General features: G+C 44.2%; 1 long non-coding RNA gene across 1 annotated transcript in view; it reads left to right on the top strand.

Moving 5' to 3' along the window:
- Positions 1,510 to 24,703, top strand: part of LOC110404021 — a 48,727-nt gene continuing 25,533 nt past the window's right edge. The window contains exons 1-2 of the long non-coding RNA XR_002442018.1: positions 1,510 to 1,605; positions 10,221 to 10,643. This is a non-coding gene — a long non-coding RNA (uncharacterized LOC110404021). The remainder of the gene's footprint in view (positions 1,606 to 10,220; positions 10,644 to 24,703) is intronic.

The following is a 24,703-nucleotide window of genomic DNA, read 5'->3' as shown; positions in this document are numbered from 1 at the left end:
GCTCTGTTTGACGGGTTTGCTGAGGATCTTGTTTGTAATCCCGCTGCAAATACAGTACTCTGAACTAAAAGCTGTTTGGTCCTTTCAAGCTAACAGCCCTTTGTTTGCAGCGCATTAATGGAGCAATTTTTAAATAATGACTTTTTTTTTGTCCTCTTGGAAGGTGCTTTTTTTCGCAGTCAGAAGCTGGTTCTTTTTTTTCCCGGTCTGCACTCTGATTCATTAGTACTAGTTGCACACAACTTGTAGAGGTTTATTTGTTCAGTTAGAAACGGGACATTAAGATTTTAAGAGAATGATGCATAGCTTTTAGAGATAATATTCTCCCTGCCCTACTCTGCTGATGCTCTCTTAAATGCAGAATGCCACTTTCTCTCCCTCCAAAATGATGAGTTTATTGTAAACACTTTATCACTTGGGCCATGATTTTCTCTCTCTCTGTTGTTTTTGGTGTTTTTGTTTCACTGTTTTTTTTTTTCCTAAATAAAAACACTTAAATTTTTATGCATGCATTTGCTATGCAGAAAAATTGGAGACTGTCAAGGTTATGTGGAGTCAAAAAGAAAAGCCAGCGGGTCCCACTCCCAGAACCTTTCCCGTGCCTTACTAAATGCAAGCCAGGATCCCTGCACTCTGTGCATTGCAGTCACGGCCTGGATTAATAACTTCTGGCCACGTCCAGTATCCCATATCTGAGTGCCAGCAGGCACTGTAGCTCTTGTTCCTGGGTATGGATGATATGCCCTGAACATGTATATGTATTTATGTATCCTGTTGCTCAGTGAACACCTCAAGATGCAAACTATCAGTTGTTCTCCTATTGACTTTCCAAGCACTTCGGACACTTGAGTAGGAGTTCAGCATCTAAATCACTCTAAGATGCCGTCCCTTTGAGGGAAGAATGAAGTTCTTCATTACATGCGAAATATTGCACTGAGCGGGTGTTAAGGCTGTAAAATCAAGTGTTTGTAAATTAAGCCATGCCACAATTACAATTTACCACTCTGTCTGAAGGTAGTTCACTGGAAATACAAGCACAGTGACACATCATGCGCTTTGCACTGCCTCTTCTGCTGCTTTTAGCTTGGCTAAATGTGGGTAGATGAGATACAGGGGAAACCTTGAGTTTCTGATATAGGATCGTTTCCTCACTGCATAACGACATTCCTGCCCTTGCTGCAGTGTAAGTGGACAGTAGAATTTTTCCATGAAATTGCCTCTGGAATTTCTTAACATTGGTAAAACAAAGGATTTCTAACATGAGATACTTGTAAATGACTGAATTGCGTGGAAAATATCAATGAAACAAAAAAAAAGCTGAAAAGGGCAAACTCATCTGGGAAGAAATCGGGCATCTAAACATTTTGTATTAAGCCGTCCGTAACCCAACATTTTATGCAATTATTGCCCTACTAACCTATGCCTTTTTTGGCCTAAATATTTACCAGAATATAAGCATTCCTAGCTTCTCTAGTCCTCTTTCAGAAACACGTTTTCATTTTGCCTCCAGGTGCAGCCCAGACAACACCAAAACCCCAGAAATCTGCTGGCAGTGACTAATGCTTATCTCCTTTGCCCTCTGTGCTGTGGTCCTGTTAACCCAAGGTAAGCTATGGGGCCCTGGGCACCTGAATATGTGGTTGGCAACCCTGCATATGGCAGGGGTTGGAATTAGATGATCTTTAAGGTCCCTTCCAACCTAAGCCATTCTATAGTTCTATGATTCTATAAAGCTGCACAGTCCGAGATGCTAATTCCCATCTTCCAGGCACCAGGTCTCTCTCCACCAGCTTTCTCATCTCAAATACTTGGTTACATCTGCCAAGGCTACTTTTACAGCACTTGGACAATCTGGTACCAGGCGTCCACAAGAGGGAGAGCTGGTAACGCATGGGGCAGTTTCAGTCTGAGAACTGAACCTGTGGCTGGGATTGAGATGTTAGCTCCAATCCCAGAGCTGCCAGCATGAGGTTCATAGGTTCAGGGACCCATTAAGGTTGGAAAAGACCACTAAGATCATCTAGTCCAACCATCAGAATTTTCACCTTCCTGGGCAAACCACACATTTGTCTGTGACATCTTTCCCTGAGCACTTAGGTCAGGGACTAGCATCCACCTGGCTTTGTAATCTGCTGGAAAAAAACATTGCTGTATTTGCCAATGTGATGACCACAGACACATATTGACTATTATGTGTCTGCAGTTTGTGTCCAGAAGACACAGCTGACAGCATTTTAAAATAAAAGGGTATGAGTGTTGTGGTCCAGGTTTGAGAGTGATCTGGAGTAGGAGGAGGAGGAGCATGGCATCGTTTATGTGAGTAAATGTAGTATTCAAATGTGTATTTATTCAGAATGGTTTGACAATAAACCAAATTGAATCCACCAGCTACCTGGCAACAAAGGGATGTGGAAGGTACAGAGAGACGAGATTTATCAGGCTGGACAGATTCAGGCAAAGCAAGGAGAATGAAAATGAGGTTCCTGTGAATTTCCTGGCTTTTATCAGCTTGTGTCATGCACAGTCCTAGCATTAACTGGATCTACATTTGTATCTGTTATCATCTATTTGGGTGACCGAGACTAGCAATTAGTAATAACAGCAACAGGAATAATGCTGCTTTCTGAGCTGAAAAATATCTGACACTGATTAAACTGCAAATCTAAATAATTGATATTAATTACATGAAGTTTTTAGCAATAATCTGCACAAAAGAACTCTGAAATTAGAGGATTAGAAGCCAGAGATAATGTTCAGCAGCTGGTCCAAAGGCATTATGCAGGCATGTGGGTGACGTGAACCTAAGGAGTGTGATTCATAGAGCTCTTCATCTTCTTTAACCCATGTTGAACTGGCATTTGCTGAGGTAAGGGGTCCAACCGGGCAAAAAATGGATTACTTCATCCATGGCACGTTGGAAAAAAACTGACCTAAACTTTCTGTCTTTGAACAAGGAAGCATTCGTTGAAGATTTGCAGTTTTATGATTTTGGACCCTGCTTCCCACTCCCCATTTGCAATCTCAGGACAGTGTATACACAATCGAATACCATCCCAACGAGATGCAACCCAGCAAGGCCAGGTTGGATGGGGCTCTGGGCAGCCTGATCTTGTGGGGCCAGCCAGCCCATTGTGGGGGCTTGGAACTGGATGAGCTTTAAGGTCCCTTCCAACCCAAGCCATTCTATGATTCTATGATTCTAAATGATTCTATGAACAGCGAGGCCAGATGTCATGGATATGGATTGGATCTCAAAACCACCACCACCAACAAAATTTTAATATTTATCTACCCTGGAAAGACACTGACTTATGCTAAATCCACAGCAGCAACAACCTAGTAGATAGATGTCAGACACTAGTTGAGCATCTGGCCCCTTATTGTATTTTAAATGATCCACATTTATAACTGTAAAGCAGACCGACAGGCGATACTGTCTAACATCACCATCACTAATAGCTCTAATAGCTCATGCATCCACAGCCTGCTCCAACCTGTCCCATCTCAAAGCAATTTTGAGACAATGGACTCAGCTCCTCTTAGATAGATATAAATGAGATATACAGAAAAGGCACAATTTCCTCCGCCACAATCAAATGACACTGCTTCCACCTCAAACCTGAACTACCACATTGTAGCAACTTTTATTTATTTATTATGATTATTATTTTGTGGTGGAGGCATTTTTTTTTAAAGAAAAAAAAAAGTTGAAGTGTGCAAATCGTAGAATCGTTAAGATTGGAAAAGAGCACTGAGATCACCCAGTCCAACCATCACCCCACCCCCACCATGCCCACTGACCACATCCCTCAGTGCCACATCCCCACATCAAGTGGTTCTTGAACGCCTCCAGGGACAGTAACATGCCACCTCCATGGGCAGCCTGTGCCAGTGCATCACCATGTGCAGGTGTGGGCCTATGCATCTCCAGCCTCTTCTAATCCATCCTAGTGAGGGTGCAGTTCCTCTTGGGGCCAGCATCAAGAACTGCCTTTGTTGAGAAGAAGGTCCCAGTGTGCACATAGTATTAGCACATCTCTACCAAAGGTCGTGCTAGCATTGGTTTAGCACTGATGGGTTTGAAAGCCTCATGGCTTTTAAGGGGAGCTTTGCAGACTTCGGGCTTTCTGGCTGCTAAGAAGCCTGGGTCTGCCATTATCCAGCCCACTACCTACAGGTGCTCCAAAAAGGAATGTACTGGAGGATCCAACTACTTTTCTCCTTGGGCTTTGAATGATAGGAAAGTGGAATAGGCCTCCTCCCAACAGAGCAGAGGCCTAGAAGTGCTGCTTTGGAAGTGAGAAGGAGGAACGAGAAATGGGGCTAAAGTAATAAGCACTGGGAACCCATGGTATGACATGCTTTGGCTCTTTCCAAACTTAATGGAGTTTTTATATATTGACATAAAAAAGCACATTTTCTGACTCCCCTCAAATAATTACCTGATAAACCCCCACTTTTGGAGTTGGCCCGAGCCATCCATTATACCTCTGCCATGAACTTTATTTCATACCACACCGGGGAGGAGACAGAACAGTTGGAGTGCTCAGACATTACATGTAATAACTAGTCATAAAAATCAATGTAAAATTTAATGCAAAAGGTCTGCGGGCACCCAACCATTGGAATCCAGTGATAAGGCAGATGGAGAGCAGCACTATGCTTTCCAGCAAGTAGTATATTTTCTTTAATGTTCCTGCATTATATGTAATGCTGTTGCTGTTTTGTCCATCTACATACTAGTTAAATGTGCTGCAGCCACGATATTTATGTCTCCGGGTGGTTTTTGGTTGCAGTTTCCTCTTGGACACAGGGAGTGTTATGTATTCTGGATGGATCACATCGCAGGACCTGGGAGGGAGAGAAGAAATGTCTTTCTGCCGTTTCCTCCGGTGCTCTCTGATTGCTATGCAGGTGGCAGTCCTGCTGTGCCCTATTCCTCACGGAGGGACTCAGAACAAAGTTGTCATGAGCCAAGGGTGTCCAACCCGGGCAGTTCCAAGGAGCAAAGGTTGCATTTACACGCAGTCTGCGTGGGGTGGATATCACTCAGATGGTCCCCAAAGAAGTTTGGCTCTCACATGAGTCATTTCATGTTAAATAACAGCTCTCGTCAGCCAAAGGATCCTTCCCAGCTCACTGGCTGCTTCACTACACGCAGGGAAGAGGAGATGGAAACGGAAACCTTGGAACCACCTGAAATATGTAAATAAATTAGAACAGACCAGAGGGTCACTGACCTTTCCTTTCAGCCTCACGCAAATAGGCAACAGGATGCTGAAGTCCCAGCACAGGGACATGCTTCTTCAGTTCCTATCTGTCCTTGTCACTCAGCATACTGCTTATCATACACATTCCCACAGGAGCGAGGAAAGGAAGGAGATGGTTTGGCTATATCTCTGTTAGCACACGCAGGTGTTCAGCTTTCAAGAGCTGAGAGCAATAGTTAATGGCTCCGTGAAGGCAAGGAAGCGGGAGTCCTGCTTTTGTTGCAGTGTAAAGAATTACATTGTTCTTTACCATTTTAGCAACAGGTTTGTTTCAAACACTGGTAACTCATAGAATGAGTCACTCTATTAGCTTCCTTTTAGATATTGCCATGGTGGCTGTGCATGGAGTGTATTAAGTCCGGGGCATTTTCTCTCACTTCTGGGAGCTGCTATTGATTTTACCCTGATAGATACTTGGCTCCAACATATGATGAAAGATCATTTAAAAGAATTCTTAATTTCTCACATCTGTGATTCAAAACATCCCTATTTGGATGTCACAGCAAAACTCCACAGCAAAAAAAAAAAAAAGAAGAAAAAAGAAAAAATCTTGGCCAGAAGAATGGGGGTCATTGCAGAGAGACTGGAAGATGAAGAAACTGAAACAGGATTTTGTGAAGCCATTTTATGGTGCAGCTAAAGTACTCCAGAGTATTTATTAAAGCAAACTATTATGCTATTCTGTACTGTTTAAGGTTATTATAGAACTTGTATTAGAAGAGTAATTGCCTCTGGATGAGCATATGGCTTCGTCTGCTGGTAGAAAAGAGAGCATTTCCATAGGCTAATGATTTCTGCATGAGAACTGGACTGCAATGATTCAGAGAATGCAATAGCTGAGTTTTCAGGCATAATCAGAAAGTGATTAGTTAAAAGCCTGCCTCATACAAGAGTGTGAGACACACAACAGCACCTATTCTGGGAATCAACACAACAGGGTGTGCTGCATGTGTTAATGGAGATTACGATCTATCAGTCTCACCTGTGCACACCTTTCCTGCAGGTGCAGATGATTACCTGGTTTTACGTGCAGTACCCAAGCAAAATGATACTGCATCTTGGAAAGACACTTAAGTGCCCACCTCAGCACATCCTGATGCTGCTGCTTATCAGGAAAAAACCAGCTTGGTAAGTTCTCCTTGCTGGAATATTTTGGGTTGAGGCCTCTTTGAAGATGCTTCTGAAATCATGAGATCAGCTCAGCCCACCTTATCTGGTGTGGATAAAGGCAAGCATCTGGTGCAAGTGGTATTGAAACTCTCTTCCAAGGTGTGATTGAAAAACTTCAGACACCCAGCCTCAAGCTACAGCAGGAGGAGCAAATAGCATCTCCATTTCACAGAAGGGTAAACTAGCTGACAGAGAAGCTGACATGTTGCTGTTTATTAGACAGTTAGTAGCAGAGGTAGAGGAGTGGAGAGCAGCCTCTAACTCCATCTCAAGCTTCTGTGGAAGGACTGCAGAGAGGGAGGAAGAGAACAGGAGGGAAAAGACATGGAGAGGTGGTAAAGGAAGCAAGGCACCATCTAACTTCCTAACTGGTGCTTGGCACCTGAACGCGTTGCTAAGGATCATGGCTATCTTGAGAACACTTTGTGATAAGTACATTGGGGTCACTGCCTCGGAAGAGGCTGAAGTGATGAAAACTCACTGGAGGGCTGCAGATAGAGGGAAGTGCTGGGAAGGAAGCCAGCACCTCCGGCAGTGGAAAGCTGGAGGCTCTCCAAGTGATGTGTATGGTGAGAGCCAGCGGCTGTCCTGCTCATGGGTCTATTTGTCACACTAAACTAGATTATCACCCTATATGTTTATAAATCCTTCCATATCCTCACTTCCAGGACTGTGGATGTGATGTGCAGGCAACTGGCAAGGAGGTTTCTGACTCATGAAAACAGGGCTCCAACCATTCCCTGTCCAGAAGAGGTTCCGCATTTTGAGGTTGACGCTCCTTGTGGTTAAGCTCTCCCTTACATATCCATCCCCCACTGTTCTCATCCATGCAGAGTTCATTTTGTTGGCTGTAGTGTTTCACATAAGTGAACTGGTAGATGGCCCATCTTTGGAGACACTCCAGGTCAGGCTGGATGGGGCTCTGATCAGCTGTAGGTGTCCCTGTTCAGTGCAGGGGAGTTGGACCCGATGGCCTTGAAGGGTCCCTTCCAACTCAAGTGATTCTATGATCTGGGAGCCTGAGTTGTTCACGTCTGCCATCGAGCCTTCCTCCCACTGCCACCAACGCAGGCAAATCACTGTTGTAATTATCAGATACTGTTAGTATTGAGAACAGTTAAACAGGCTTCACAGAATATAATCATCTCAACTGATGCTGAATTTGAAGTTTCCAGTATTAAACCGGCATCGAAACATGCAATTCTGATTTAGATTCTATTTTCACTTGCATGGGGAAAATCTGAAGTTGGTGTGGGAAAAACCTGTTCGTTCTGGTGGTCTCATGCTCTGGAGTTACTTCTGCAGAATTGAAGATGTCCTTCTGCCCAGGACATTCAACTGAAGATGTCCTCCTGCCAGAGGTCTCTGAGGGGCACTGTAAGGACACAGTGCAGAGACAACCCTGCAATGCCAAGCTACCTTCCTCGTTGTCCTTCTGCTTCTCAGATAAATCCAGGACCCTAGGATGGGAAGTATTGGGAGAAAAAATAGAGGCATGGCAAGGAAACAACAGAAAAATGCTCATAAGTCAGATCAAAACACTGCTGGATGGTGGTTCTGCTCCTGTTCCTCTGTACCACCATGCTCTTCTTACACTCGCTGAAATCTAATGGAAACTGTTAAATTTTGCATAACATCCAACTTAGATCTGCCAGACCTCTGTGAACAGGAAGCAACAGGTTGAGAGCGAGCAGAGGGACTGCACATCTCCAGTAATGAAGTTGACTCATTACTCCGCAATACAGTCATCGGAGTCACACGGGGATAGAAAACAAAGTGATGAATCAGGCCCAGCGTTTGCTGCAAGTTTAGACTGCTGTCTGGTTGGCAAATGGCTCTGAAACCAGTCCCAGTGCTGCGTAAGTAGCTTCATTACTCTTAAGTGCTATATTTACTGAATAATTTGGACCGATCATTTTCAGGTTCGTTAGTCCCGATTGTTCACTTTTCATATGGTTTGACTGGTTTCTCAAACCACGTGGTTTTGGGTTTTCTCCAAAACCGAGAATAATGGATGGAAAAGTGCTAAAAACAAAAAATGCACCTTCTGGAAAGTTGATGTGCTTGTTCTTTTTCAACTGAATAATGACCTAGACGGAGCTCATTAAGCTCTTGGAGTTTGGGATCATTGTTTGGATGCGCTGGAGCTCTCTGAGTGTATGGGGGAAAAAAACTAGAAACCTGAGTTAATCTGAAGACAATTTAAACCCCCATTCTCTCCCACCATTTCTCCAGCTCGCTCCTTGGAGGATCAGTCACCCAACGTGATTCTTCCTTTACTCCTTTCTTCTCTTCACCCCTTTGCCTCTCTCATTTACTTCTCTCCACTGGGACTGCTCTTCCATTCTCTTTTTGGTTTAGGTCCAGCACCTAAATGATAAAAAATGACATGCAGCAAATAAGTGCTTTACCCAGAGGCTAGAGGATGGTTAAAGTCTAAATGAAAACAATTTATAATAAAAGCTCCAAATCTGCTGCCATTTAGCAAAAAGTTGAAACAAATGATCCCTATAAATCATGTTAAGATTTGTCAAGGATTTTCAAGCCACATGTATTGCTTAATTACAGAACAATAATATGCAAGGAAAATGCTGATAATAACTTTTCAGAGTATTTTCTTTAATGCTGCACCAGACTTCTTGGTGGCAGTTTCATTCACCTGTGTAGTGCTATACCGTGAAGAGGAGATAAAAATCAGCCATGTGGTTAAGGAAAATTATTCTCAGCACAAACTGCAGGTTAAGATAATGTATTGAACCAATAACACAATACCATGAGCACGCCAGTATCAGAACCATTAGCTACACAGACTAAGCATTGGCAAGTCAGAGATTTTGAAGCCAAGAGAGGGACTATAGATCTAATAATCTGTATGGCGCTGGCCCGTGTTACTCACACCCTGCAGGAGGAGGGAGCTAAGGGACTCTGGGAAGGGTGAGTAGTCCAGAGAAGGTGAAGCAGCAGTGGGACACAGAATGGGGTCCCAGAGAAGGTACCAAAATGCAGATATTTGTGCAGAGCCCCATAGAGATGAGTCAAGCAGGCTGGTCTCTCGAAGCGATGATATATGTTTGTCCGCAGTGCAAATGGAGCTACTCTGGAAGTTTCAAAGGTTTAACAGCAGATGTCTTACTTGATTGAGGTTGGTTTTCGGTGATTTTCCTTCAGTTGCTTTTCTAACTAACTGCCATACCTGGTTTTGGAGCATGCAAAAAGCTCACGGTAAAACCAGATTTATATTTCTTAAAGGCATTGCCTTGAATATATGACCCAGAATGGGTACTGCACTGGACACAGAGTTGAAAACCTACATTGTGAAGGGCTATGTTCTAAGCTGGCAAAAGTCTGCCATTTCTGGGAGTGCTAGATTAAATTGAACTTCCCTCAACCCCAGCTCCTCCTGAAAGGAGGAAAGGAATAAACAAATTAGCTAGTACAATGATTTATCTTGTAGCATTTGGAATTTGCCCCCTTGAGCAAGCAAATTCATCAGCCAAATCCCTGCGGTGAATGGTAAGGCTTAAGGGTTGTTACAAACCCTGTGCTTCAGCACATGTAGAATGAACCTTCAGGCTTCCTACCCTCTATGAATAATCCCAGAAAAGCCAGCTGACCTGTCAGAGGCTGTGCAGATAATGCTAGAATACATGATATTAATGAAGTAGCGGAGCTGTCACAAAGAGCAAGGATCATTGTAAAAATAAGGAGTGAGAAACTGACGGTGTTACAGTTGTGAAAGTAAATGGATCTCACTCTTTTAATTTCTTCATTTTTCATCAGATTCTTCCAAGGCTTCCATCGCAGATATGGAGAAGTCTGGAAAGCCACCTCCACGCCCTGACGTAGCACTATAGCACAGCCCTGAAGTGGCAGCTGTGAAATGCAGAACAGCCAGACAAAGCTGGTAACGCGTTTGTACAGCCCGGGGTGTCAGGAGGAATCAGCTCCGCAGAGCAGACAAGGAGACAGAGAAGTGAAGTTTTAGGTTCTCTCCCTGGTTTGCAACATTGCAAAACAAGCTATCCCCGGGTCCTCTGGGAAGACTTTCTGCGCGACAATTATCCCTCTCTTCGAGTCTGAAAGAGAATTACTGCACATGAAGCTGGCGAGGTTCAGAGAAACTGAAAGGTTCTTGCATTAGGGACTTTGAAGTGTGACCCTGCGATTGCCAGAAGCCAGCCAGCACCTTCCTCCAGAAGCACGGTAAGCTACCTGCCCTCCGTGTGCTATTTCACTGGATGTTGGGTGAATTTGCTCAGTCCAACCCCACTCCATTTCCAGCTGCAGAAAACACACTTCATGTCCCACACCAGCCCCAGGGACGCGATTGTGTTGCACTTCCATCTCAGAAGCTGGCTTAATTCAGGTTTATTTCTTTGTCAGAGTGATATGCCAAAGCACTTAATTTCAGTTAGTCCTCAGCACAAACATGTTCTCATGGAAAATGCTGGCTGGTGGTGCTTGCTCTGCTCGAGGCTGCTGCCCTGGAGATGACCTCTCTTATATCCTCCTCTTATTTTAAAATGGCATCTGGCTGCTAGAAAAACACCATTTCTTTCCCAATCCCAGAACACCATGTGTCCATGAGCAACTAGGCAAGTGTCCAGTGGTCCATGTGCCGAGGGCACAGGTCTTCCAGGCAGGAATGCCTGAGATGGCCCCATTACCCCAGAGCAGTGTGCTCACAGCAAGGACTGACGTGGCTTTTGCCAGTGCAAGCACAGAAAGAGCCTGTCCTCCCTATGTCTCGGGGTCATTTGCTTGACTTCTGCACCCAAAGTGAAGTCAGCTTGTCTCATGACCCCCACAGAATATTGCGATCCCAGCACCGCTTTCCCGTGCTTTATCCCAGTATCCCCAGTTCCTGGCTTGTGGCGTCGCTGATAGTTTGATGGGAGCACACGTGGCCGAAGGTGGGATGGTCCGAGGTCAGAGTGATAAAATGGGTAGAAAATTACCAGAAAGGAGGAAAGATTTAAATGAAGCCTCCAATGATGCAGTTTCCATGGCAACTACCCTTCCACTTACAGTTTTAATCCACTTTTTCAAGCAGCCATTCCAGGATGTGCAGAGAACCACACAGCAGCTGCACATGTCCTATTTCTAACACATCTCCTGATTAAAATAATTATTCCAAATACATTGTCCTGAATGGTAGTAGCTGAAGTTTCTCGGTAGCCTGGGGGGAGGCGTGTTCTCACAGTGCTAGATGCTTTCTGAAATAACACATGTAGATGCAAATCCCAGCGTTCACTGGTGGTAAAGTGAAGGAAGCTCATCCCGAAGCTATTGCAATGGGATACGTCTCCTGGTGCCCATGGGACGTATGTCAGTGTGTTGTGTGTATGGCGCTCTGTCAGGGATGAAATCAAAGCTGGTCTGGTCTGTGCTGAGCTGTAGCTCCCAGCAGCAGGTTTTGTTTTCAGAAGTTACAGGGAAAAGGGTTAGAGCTAGAGTGCATGACTTGCCATCGCGCTCCACGCTCAACCCTCCCAGAGATCTAGGACGGCCCCAAAGCCACCCCTCACTTCAAACTGTGATCTTAGACGTGCTAGCTGGGGAAGTACTTCACAGGTGGATCATTTCTCTGTAATCCTAGTGGGACCATGTGGTGATTACGACATTGTGATTCTCTGCGGGGATGACGTGGACTGAAATCAGAACGCAGGGAATCACCTTTGTAATCCTGAGGATGTTATTTCCTGTTGTCATTGCTGTTGTTATCTCTGCTCCAGCTTCTAAAGGCCCCTGCAAAGACCGGTGTTCCCTTCTGCTAAATAACATGACAGGATGAGCTACAGACTGTACCTAAGAGCTTGTAACATGGTAGAGAAGGAGTGGAAAGGAAGTCAAATGCTTGACAGGTAGAGAACTAAAGAATGAGTAAACTAAATGGTTTCCTTAAGGTTGCACGCTCAGACTGTGGCCGTAGCTGAGTGCACATCCCTGGAGACCCAGACAGGGCTTTTATCACTGGGATGGCTCTTCCTTTGCTGCTCTCCCAGGCTGTCAGTCTCATTTGTCCCATAGAAATATTGAGATAGCGCTGGCAGATGCATTACCTAAAGAGGAAAACGTCTGAAATGATCCTTTCTTCACTCCAAGGAGTGCCAGGGGAAATTGACATTTCTACACAGCAACTCTGTTAACCACTTGATTCCAAAGGAAGCAGATAGCAGGAAGATATTAGTGTGGGAATGAGCAAGTAAATAAAAGGGTAATTCTCCCCAATAAACTTCAATTCTCTGGGAATTATTTTTGAAGTCTAAAAAGTTAAATTACAAAGAAGTCTGCCAGAACAGGTAATGACTATACTTAAGGGAGAGGCAATTGTCCTAGAAAATTTTATGTACTATGGTTACAGTGCTGGAAGGAAGAATTTAACCAATGCAGGGATCTTTGGGTAACAGCACCTCCTCCAAGGACTTCAGGAGGAACTCGGGCACTTCTTCGTGTTTAATATCTGAACAATTAAGGGCTAGTTTATGAGTGCTTGACTTTTTTAGCTTGACACCTCCTATCTCACATAGGTACTTCCAGTGTCTTGAGGAGGAATTGAGTGACCCTGGGCAGGAAGGACTGAAAAATCTGACTTAACAACATCCAGCTGCGTTTTAAATGTTAACATCATTAATAACGTTGTAAACAGAGATGAAACATCTCCCTTTCTCCAAGGTCACTCAGGCTGATGCCTACTGTTTAGCAATAGTGGAAACTAGAACAGCTGCATGTTTTCATGTTGTACCGTGTTCAAGAGCCCTCCTGGCTCTATGGGGATGGGCAGGGCTGTGTGAACTGCGTGTCATGTTTGTATGATGATTAACAATCAGGTGGAGGCTGGTGGGCGGGGAGCACCAGAGATAGGGTCCTGGCCACTGTAATGCCATGGATACAGGAATTTGTGGGTGCGTTTTTGTTTAGCAGCAGTTCAGTTTTATCCGTGAGACAGAGGTGTGCAGAATGACTCTGCTGGGTGAACGTGACTCTGTGGAGTGTTAGTTGCCAAGTACAATGCATAGAGAAGGAAATCTTATCTTGCACTTTCCAGTGTCCCCATTTCATAAATATGATGCATTAATATTCATTATACCACGTGCATTATCATTTTGGAAGGAGATTACTGGGGATTCACTATTTTCTCTCCATCATATTTTCCAATTAGGATCCTCTCTTTTGCAAATAATAAGCTTTTTTTGTTGCCAGAGGCTTTGCAGCAAAGTTCCAGCCAGGACTTTGGAGCTCTGCTCAGCATCCGTTTAAGAAAGAAGTGCAAATTGAAGAACAATTATATTTTTAATGACAGGTTAATCTTGCAGCACTAAGTATGATTAGAGTGTAGTCTGGCTAGTATGGAAGAACACAACAGCTTGTAGGAGATGTTCCCAAAAAAACTGCTGGGGGATGGGGAAGGATGATGTAAATACACCACTGAGTTCACTGCAGAGAAAAACATAGAGACTTAGGGCTTCTTGGGGATGGACGAGAGGATAAGAAAAGAGTGGAGAAGTCAAATCCTTGCTACCACACCATGAATCGGTGTTTTAGCTCAGGCTGCTCAGGATGAGAGAAGATCACTTCTCACACTGCTCCATCCTCAACCCCATGCTTCTCCGGAGCAGGTACTTGGTGCCTACAGCCCTTCGTGCCCACGTGGGCCTTGTGCAAAGTGCTGCGACCTCACTGAGGCTAATTAGTTGGGCTCTGGATTTCTCCTTCAGTTACCATGGAATAGTAAAGAAATTAAAATCCAAAAAGAAAGAAAGAAATATAAATTTACAGTCAACCCTTTGACAGACTATCTATTCCCCACGCACACATAGGCATGCTAGTAAAACAGCCCTTTAAAGTTGTTGGTGTTGTCAGTTACAAGAGCAGCATTTAACATTTAATGGTTGGTTTTGGTCAGAGCTGTTACTTTTCATTGTTTGCTAGATTTGTTCCTTAAATTTGCTTGGCTCTGTGCCATGTAGTTCTTCTAGATTTGCTTTATATTGTGCTTGGGGTTGCAAGATATGTTTTAATGATTTTTTTTTTCCTTTGAGGACATTTAATGAAATGATTTTCATTTTTCTTGCCCGGTCCATTGTCTTGTCATATCTGATATTTATCTTCAGGGCACAAGTGTCCCCTTACAAGCTTTCTAAACATGCTAGCATGGTCTCATTCTCCTCCCAGTGCCATGTCACCAATTATCACAGCTGTGGAGATCGCTAAGAACATGGGTGAGTTAATGAGACTGGGCAGAAGGCTTCAGAAAATGTGGCATAGTGTTGCCCTGTAACTCTTACAGAGGTCTAGGGGAAAAGCAGAGCGCAGAGATAATACAGCAAGCTTTCAAAGACAGAGCAGGCCCGTCTTGTTGTTAGGCTTCATTTCCAGCTGAGAACGTGCACAACACGCTTCCCCAAAGGGCCCTGGCAGAGTGCAGGGGTACCCAATGAGCTGACCCTTCAGCCAAGGGCACAAGCATCACCTTCCATATAATGAATGTTTCCCCTCCACTTTGCCAGACCTTTCCTCAGCCAAACAATACTGACCTGTAGGTTTTTGAGTTCAATTTCTACTCCTATTACGTGTTTCCTGGCATGTTCATAGTGCTTCTAATTAATTATTTGTAATTGCTCGTGTTTTTCCCCCTTTTTTTTGCCTTTGTTCCTTGTTTCTCTCCCAGCCTTGGTAACGAGATGTTGCATCTCTCGAGGCTACCAGGGTAAAAGCCTATTAATAAATAATTAAGTTCTGAGGCTGCAGCAGTGTGGAGGCACGTCTTGCCATCACATGGTTGTAGTCTCCATGGTGACTCACCACTGTGAACTGAAACGCTCTCTTTGGGGGGAGGCAAGAGAAGGTTATATAGGGCAAAAACGTGCGAAGTTAAATTATATTTTAAAAAATTAAAGGCGCCGTCACGCTGGCTAGTTCCCTAAATGATCTATAAAGATGGAAACCTCCTATTAGCCCAGCTCCACCAGCATCCCTCACTTCTGGCTGCCTCTCCCTCATGTTTGTGTTCTGCTCCAGAGCTGCCAGCTTGGAGGCTTTTCCACCACGTAGGTGCTCCTCTGTGTGCCAAGCAGCATTTTCCTTCCCCCGATGCTTTTCAGACCTTCCCAGTCTCCAGCAATCCTTCCACCAAACTGCGCAGCCTCAGTCCCCGTGATGAGAGCGACCGATCGCTAAGAAGCGTGAGCATGGAATAGTTTGTCATGTGTCACCAAATTAATTCTTAAGGGCTGGAGTCCAGAGGTTCCCGCTTCTCTGCTCCTCTGCGTTTTCTCGTTTCCTACTGCATTAATATGTTGCCTTTTCCCTGGAGCCATCCTGCAACCTACGTTTGAGCAAAATTCACACCTGCTCCTCATTAGAGCCAGATTTTGAGAAGTCTTAGCTGTGCATTTCTCCTTTTCTGGCAATACTCAGAGGCAGCTTCATGTGCTGGCACATGAAGTAGCCCTTCTATTTTTTTTCCATCTCATAATCCACCTCTAAGTATAGCAAAGACATTTCTTGCCCATTCAAAGCAGTAGTTTTCAAATGAAAAGCAGTCAGCTCAGCAGTTCCGGCATCTGTAAAAGTGTGTCCTTGTGCGTGATCTGAAACCCCCTTAGCCTGTTATCAGCTTTCCATCTGTGTTAGCAGCTACGTTATTCACAAGCATCCTGATTGATGTATTTCAGCCAATATAACTTTCCCAAGCCTCACTTCTCCAATAACGTTTCATGGGAACACAAGAAATTTCAAGCTCCTTGTAATGCCAAGGATGTAAATCACGCTAATTGTCTCCCAGATTTCAGAAACATCCTGGGCTTTCATTTCCTCTGCAAATTTCTGGAGCATTCACATTAACTTTTGGCCGGTAAATGGTAGGGGCCCAAACCATCCGTCACGTAAAACTGCATTGAAAACACATCAAGTTGTGACAGGTAGATGGGTCTCTGCTCCAAGGGAACCAAGGTTTTGGTATCACAGTTCTCTTCTCCTTGCAGAAGGACGCTGTGGAGCCCAGGAACATGGCTCTTTCCACACCGGGATGTTTCCACCCAGGCCCTGCTTGGAAGCAAAGTCAAGACATCTGCTCCATGCTATTGTCAGCTTTCCTTTAAGATGCTGGGATGGGATCAGGGCAAAGATCTGCTCAACTAAAGGGTGTTTCTGGTCTTGCGGAGCTGAAATCTGATGCAAACTGGATCTCCACAACACAGAGCCCCGCATTCGTCCTGGGAATGGGTCCGTTCCTCTTTGTTACCACCAGATCTCTGGGAAAGTGCGTGAAAGATCTCTCCCAGCTCCCTTCATTGGCCTATTTTCTTCCTTTCCTTTTGTAGTGGAATCTAAAGAAGAGGTGAAAACGGTTTGAGTGAGGTTATCAGAGGGATAAAATAATACTTCAAGGAGTTTCAGCCCTGTTTTCATGCTGTTCTCTTGTAGCTACTGCAGAGGTTTCCAGAAATTGTTTCCCTGCCCTTTTCACCTCCACACTTCTCCCAGCAGACTAAGGCCGAAGCAGAAGAGGAAAGCAGATTAATACTTTTTTCTCCAGCAACCTAGCATCCTGTTTTTGCTTGCACACTTTTGATATCCACCAGCTCCAGCAGAAAGCAAGCAAGCAATCTGAAATTCAGGGCTTGTTAGGTAAAACAAATAATAACTATATCAATTATTCTGATTTCAGAGGAGAAATGTTTTCTTTCTTTTTATTTTTTTCCTAAGACCGCCTATGGATTCTAATGCTGAGGTGGGATTTAAAATAATTCACCTATTTTTAAGTGATGTTGGCAACCTATTTTTGACTCAACAGTTCCACAGCGCTGATGGAAACAAAAGGGAAAAAGAATAATTGCAAAACACAAAATAAGCAGAAACGGTCTCAGTGAGGTGTTTTGATCACCCCCGTGAGCTGTTTTCTTGCTGCGTTGTGCGTGACTGAAAATCAGAAAGGGAATCTGCCTATTAACAAATGGGAAGCTGACCAAACCAGTTTCATCAGACTGCAGTAAAAGTACAGAGCAAGGGACGAATAAATGTAAGTGATTAGAATTATTTCCATTCTGTCAAAGAGACTTTGTGAATGAGACAGGAAAGGCTGCCTTATCGTGAATTAGAAAGCGTGGTTTAATGTCTTTGAAGGGGGAAGGGTTGAACAGGTTCCCTTGTGTGCGGCTGCAGGTGTCATGGACTGGCAGTGCATGGGTGGGTTTGGGTCAGCCCCAGAGAAGGGACTCCATCTCTTCCCCCAACCACAATCTGCTCTCTTCGTATTCTGCTGTTCACTTTTGGAGTAAATTGCAAACCTGCACGAGGAGTTGAGTAAACAAATTACTGCCTGCGCATGTGTGTTCATTAGAAAAAAAAAAACAAAAAAAACGCTGATTACTTGGCAGCCTGGCATTTCATAACATCACAAAGGGTTTTGAGAGATGAACAGCTACAGCAAGCCTGCCGTGGAAACCAATATCTCCACCTGTGGGAAATGCAAAGATAACAGGCAATTGTGACTAAAAATGCAATTACGACAAGAGAAAAGGATTCACTTGCCTCCGTGCGCATACAAATCATGAAAAGATATTTTCATCCCAGGCCAAGGAGGCCTGAAGCTGGGTTTTATTCTGTGCTTAGAACCAGTAATAATTTCTTTCACCTATTATGCATCTCCCAGACAAAAAATGTATTCTTCTCCATCTCACCTAGAAGGGTCTCTACTTCAAGGCAATTCTTTTATCAGATGGTGAGAAGTAAGATAGAGAAAGCAAATATTTGCCTTTGAGCATTTAAAATCATATTCTCTCATTTTTTTTTCCCCTGTCCTTTAAGATCAGATTTCTACTGCAACAGGAGTGTGGGCAAGGCTGTGCTTTTAAAAGAAAACATTCTAAGTTTTAACCACAAGCAACATATAAGAGAAGCACAAGACCCCTCCGTGCTAAAGACAAGGAAGGCAAATCCTGTGCACTATGGAGCTGGTGAAGCCCTACAGAAACCTCAGCAAAATGCCAGTCTGTCACACTCCATTTGCTGTTGCACCCTCCAAGCAGCTGGCCTGGCAGCTGATTGCTTTAATTCAGGTAGAGAAGTTCAGCCTCCTGTATCAGCCCCTCATACGTGGGATAAGCAGCAAGGAAGCAGAGCTTAAGGAGTGAAGCATAGTGACTGCTGCTCTGCTGTGTTCTCTGCTGCAGGATGATAGGATGCCTCTCAGAAAGTGACCATGAAATGTAGGTCTGTTTGTAATCCACATGTCACAAGAGAGCCACGGTGTGGCTGTTGCCAGTTTACCCAAACGGTTCCTCTGCTGTATGACCCTTTTTGCTGGTAGCTCCCAATTCATGGGCTCTATGTAGACTCGTTTGCAGCAAACTCAAATCAATTTCTCGTTCTCCCAGCTTTTGTTTTCACTTGGAGTTTGGAACTGCAAAATATCCTTTGGAAATGAGCCCAAATCATAGAGACAATTTGAAGAAGCAAGGTGGAGAGAAAGCAAAGAACTGACTTGTTTTGGTTTTGTGACCATACTTGAACATAAATCCCAAAGTTTTGCAGGCTCTCTGCACCATATGGGTTTTCAGTGGGTTAGAGGGAAATGGCACAGCAACAAGGAGCCATTTTTATGGTGCTAGGTCTAGCATGGAATCCTGAGGGCTCTCTGGCATTACGTTTTTGCTACAGTTCCTCTGAATTCAACATGTTGACCTCTGAATACAAGATGTTGGCCTTCTGTCTCCAAGTCATTGCATGGTGTTGACCTCCTGTGACTGTTCTGTGAGCAGAGTTACCTAAGGAATACCTCCTTAAAGTTAAGTGGATAGAGGCCCATGATTCGGCAGAGGGGACAGGACTTAGTGCAGCACGCGCATTCTTGTCACATTGAGCATTGCTCCTACGCAAGAGTAGCAGTGCTTCATTGTTCCTGAAAAGCCTTTTCATTAGAAAGGAAAAGGTTTAAGAGACAGAATTGTTGTCTCAGACTGTCACTGACACAAATACAGAGAATGATACTATTGAAAAATGATTTATTTCTTCCACTTGAGTCTTTCTGGATGAGTCGGAGCCCCTCCACAGATGAGGAGCATCCCCAGTGTGTCCTTTGCTCTGCAGATGGAATCAGCTTGCAAAGCTCTCCTTGGACTGCTCTCAAGGTTAGCGATGGCCACAGAAGAGAAGACAGTAAGAATGGGGCTTGGCATGTGAATTAGGATCATAGAATCATAGAATCTTTAGAGGTGGAAAAGAGCATGAAGATCACCCGGTCCAACCCCAACCCACCCCCACCGTGCCCACTGACCACATCCCTCAGTGCTACATCCCCACAGTTCTTGAGCACCTCCAGGGACGGTGACTCCACCACCTCCCTGGGCAGCCTGTGCCAGTGCATCACCGCTCTTTCTGAAAAGAATTCTTTCCTAGTATCTAATCTGAAGAAGAATAGTTTTCCCAGTGTATTCTAATATATCATATTCTCTTGGGTAGTAGGCGCAGCTCAGCAAAGCCCCATGATCACACTTTTGGAGGGCTGTGAATAACAGATTATCATCATTTTACAACAGCTACAAATTGCTACAAATCATGGCCATACCATTACATCTAGCAGGAAAACACAGCTGCTTTCTGAGCAAATATGGCACGTTGATAGGCAGCTTTCCGACTCAGGAGAGGTTTGACAGTGTACAAAGGCTTTCAGCAAAGATACTGCTCTAAATATTGCCCAAGCTGAAGTATCTGAAGAAATGTTTATACCTCACTGATCATTCAGTCTTAGATTTCTGATGAGACAGAAATCATTGCCATCTGATACCTCACTGCTAGCCTGTATGATATGAATGAGAGAAGCCTGTGCCCTGTCCAGAGATGACAGGACATATCAACACGACAGAAAACATAATCGGTCTGACACATCCACAGGCAACCTTGGGAGGTTCCTCCAGGGCAGAGCTGAACCTTGCTGGCAAGGGGAGGAAATCCCTGCTAGTGACACGTAGCTGAATCTGACAGTGCAAAGAAAAGGATTACCTACCTTCCTGATTTTAGTATCATCATCCCAAACATCAGAGTGCAAAATCAGGCACGCTGCTTCTTTCTTCAGTACCATCAGCCCCAGCTGAGGGTTATAAAGTCTCAGTGAATCATAGAATCATTAAGGTCAGGAAGGACCTCCAAGATTATCCAGTCCAACTCCAGCCCACTCCCGCCATGCCCAGCAACCACGTCCCTCAGTGTCACATCTCTCCTTTTCTTGTACACCTCCAGGGACGGTGATCCCACCACCCCCCTGGGCAGCCTGTGCCAGTGCGTCACTACTTTTCTGAGAAGGAATTTTCCCAGTATCCAACCTGAACTTCCCTGTTGCAACTTGAGGCCATTACCCTCTTGTCCTATCACTGCTACCTGGGAGGAGAGGCCGACCCCTACCTCACCACAACCTCCTTTCAGGCAGTTTTAGAGAGCGATAAGGTCTGCCCTGAGCCTCCTCTTCTCCAGAATAATCCCAGTTCCTCAGCTGCTTCCCGTAAGACCTGTGCTCCAGACCCTTCACAGCTTCATTGCCCTTCTCTGGACACGCACCAGGGCCTCAGTGTCTTTCTTGTAGTGAGGAGCTCAGCACTGAACACAGCACTCGAGGTGCAGCCTCACCAGTGCTAAGTACAGAGGGACGATCACCTCCTGTAATCCCAGTTGAAGAAACCCCAATTTCATCATCTCAATAAAAATGACAGAACACCCTTCCCAGGATAAGACCTTTAAGCATATGGTAATTTATCTCCTTACCTTTCCTCTCAAAACAGCAGATGCAGCAATACAAAGCAAAGAGAGCCCCTTCTAGTGTGTTTTGGAATAAATTGACATCCACACTTAAACATATTGCACTGAACAACATTTCCTGGGGGCCCCTGATGTTGTTGCTACCCTGACAGACACAGCCGCCTCCCGAATTGCACTTATCCTGACCTTATAGATACTGACACAGAAATGCCTGGAAGACAATGTTGTCTCTCAGAGGCGCTGCGCATTCGCGAATGCATGCTCACGTATACACACAAAATTATGTCAGCCATTTAAGTAATCCTTTCTTGGCTGTCTTTTAAAATGCGTCTTTCGTTTTCTGTAACCAAGGGCTTTAATATTCAAATGTTCATGAGCACCAGCTTTATTAAAATTAGGGCTTGGGGAAATGTCTCCGAAAAAGGAGAAACGAATATTACCCAACCATTTAAAAGATGCTAATTAATGGAGTTCTAAAGCCCAGAGAGGCCATCTGACGGAGCAGAAATTCCTCTACTAGACAGATTTGTAACTTATCGTTTCAAGTGGCAGAGGTGGAAACAGGAGATGAGCAAAATAAAATGCAAGTAGGTTAAGAAGAACAGTCCTCCAGGTGTTACGAGGACTCCAGAGTTTAGTTCTGTGCCAGCAAAATGAGTTTCCTGCCTACGAGCTCTGTGCATGACGATTTTTCTGGCCGTGACACAAAACACAGTTTGTGTCTGTTCCCTGCTGGAAGTGCCCTGTGCTGGGAAGAAGGAGCTGTGGCCCACACCCTGCTCAGCCACTGTTGGGTGGTAGCTGCCAGCTGCTGGTGTCACAAGAGGATATTCTGAGATAGGTTTAATCTTGAGGGGACGTGAGCATTTCCAACACGTGCGAAAGGAACAGCTTTGTGCTGGGAGCAGCAGAGACATCCTGGAATGGTCAGAGCTCTCCAAGTAGACTTGTTTGTGGTCATTTCATCTACCTTTCCCTGATCAGCCTTGGCTAAAGAATCTCCTTTGGCTGATGTGGTGAAAGCTTGAGGTTGTTCAGGCAGGAACATCCGAGCGTTTGGATAAAACATCAGGTCATGGAGACTTAATACGTTATTGCACATCAGCTGGGTGAACGTACCTGTCCATGCATGTGCTCCTTGCCTGGAGCTAATGCAAAATAACACGATGTACCTTCACCTTGTTTCACTGTCAGATGAGTTAAATTGCATTATTATATCTTTGCAACAAGCCAAGAACGTGTGCCCAGACTGCTACCTCAGCTCTTCTGATGTTTGGTGACTCGTTAAGCTGCTCTCACTTGATCTTGTGTCAGAGCCTGGAGTCCTTCACAGCTGTCAGGAAGTCCTTGAGGGACCTGGTTTTGTCACCCTGGGATGTATTCTTACTTGCAAGGACTTGTGGCTGCATGTAGCACAGGTGTACAGGAGGTGTGACAGATAGGATAATGTTATTGACCAGAAAAACTAGTGTACGCACCCCAAGAGACCAGTACTTTTGATTCACAGTCTTCCAAGTCTTCTTACAAGAATTAATAATAACAACTTTTTTTTAAAAAAGAAAGCGCTGAAAAGGGATTTCAAGGAATAAAAAGCTTCTGTCAAATCTCTGATATCTGCGAAGATATAAATAGAGAAATGCTCTTTAAGTTCATAGAGCTTCATTGTCTTCAGAGTGTTATTGGGAAGAAAAGCATGAAAAAATTGCATCTGTTTCTCTAGCAAAATGCAGATTGACCCTCCTAAATGAAGACAGTTGGCAGGAACTATATGATCTGAGACGGAAAAACAGCAAAAAATCAGAGTTAATGTAAATTTGTCTCTTTAAGTTATGCCTTGACTTCAGCAGGTTGCCATAAAGAAAATGAAATGCAAACTGGAAACACAGGCTTGTTCTGATAAATGCAGGGGGAGGCATAAAAATAACAAATATATTTGTTTCCCTGCTAATCCCTCTTCATTATAGGACATAGTTGTTTTGTCTAATGGCCACAAATGAATCCAATATGAACTCAAACAAGGGGAGGTATCTTTTCTGTTTGTAGATTAAATCATTTGTAAAAATATCTCAAGTTCAGTCAACATCAACAAAGTCAAATAAAACCTCTCTCTCACAAGCAAAAATTTACCATAGCAAGCAGCTTTCTATGACAACTGCTAAGAGGTAATTTTTCCCTGGAGCCAATTTCCTTTGGATCAGTGATGCACCAGTCTATAGCAGAGAGAGTTTGCATGAGGATCTGTGTACCAGCACGCACAATAATGAATCACACCCTACATTGATTTAGTAAACCAATAGGTTTTATTAACTCAACAATGAGATTAAAATGGATTAAAACAGGAGAGGGGCTCTATCATTGCACTAGTAATTTACCCCTGATTCTACAGCAAGCACAATTCACTTTGTTTTTAATACCTGATTAGACTCAGTATTGCTGTACCATTTTCTCCTGGGTAGAAAGTGTAGTGGATGTAGGTGAATCCTGTACTCACACGTAACTGCAGAAGAAGGAAGCTACAGAGCCAACTTTAATCAGAACGGAGGCATTACAAGTGTTATCCCAGACAAAGAAATCGATGATTTTTCATGGCAGGGACTTCTGAAGTTTCCTGCTAAAACACACACAAAAGGCCCTAAGGACTACAAGAAAAACATTGTTGGGATATGTCTACATTTCCCTGCGTAGGAAGTTCCAGCAGTGCCGTGGTACCAAGCAGCACTGAGCCCAGCACAGATCTGCCTGAGAAGAAAGGAATTTAGGTCACACCATGCTGTGTTGCTACCAGGACCCAAGCATGCAGTTTTAAAGCTATGACTTCTTCTCCACTGTGTTATGTCTAGTGGAGATTAGTTCTGTTCATTTCAGCACGTTCAGGATGCTGCTTTGCCCTTCCTGCAGAGCTTCTCCAGGAGTCTTTTGGTTCAAATCAGTGATTTTCCACCTACCAACCCAGAGAAGCCAGGTGGGTTATTTCTAGAGGATCTGCAGAGGGCAGCTATAAATTTTGCAAAACTAAAAGCTGTTGGCTCAGAATTGTTCAGAGGGTTTACGCTTGAAAAGCAAATAGGTTATAATGGCCAACAAATTGTAAAAGCTTGAAATAAACTTGCATACAACTTGTGCTGGAGTCTAGGGAGAGCCAAAGAGAGCCTCCTACTTTGCTTGGTTGAACAACCTCCCTAAACATACCGTGGGCTCAGAAAGGGCCTTCATGGAAATTCCTGTTACTTCTCAATTTAATCTGAACTCAGCTCATTTGAATCTTATAATCATGGGATCGTTAAGGTTGAAAAGACCAATAGGATCATCTAGTCCAACCGTCAGCCCCCCCCATGCCCACTGACCACATCCCTCAGCGCCGCATCGCCACGGTTCTTGAGCACCTCCAGGGACGGTGACTCCACCACCTCCATGGGCAACCTGTGCCAGTGCATCACCACTCTTTCTGAAAAGAATAAATTTTTCCTAATATCCAACCTGAACTTCCCCTGGCACAACGTAAAGCCATT

The sequence above is a fragment of the Numida meleagris genome, chromosome 9 (genome assembly GCF_002078875.1).
Source record: "Numida meleagris isolate 19003 breed g44 Domestic line chromosome 9, NumMel1.0, whole genome shotgun sequence".
Taxonomy (NCBI): Eukaryota; Metazoa; Chordata; class Aves; order Galliformes; family Numididae; genus Numida; species Numida meleagris.
The sequence above is the reverse complement of the archived record's forward strand: the minus strand, read 5'-3'. Positions and strand labels throughout refer to the sequence as shown.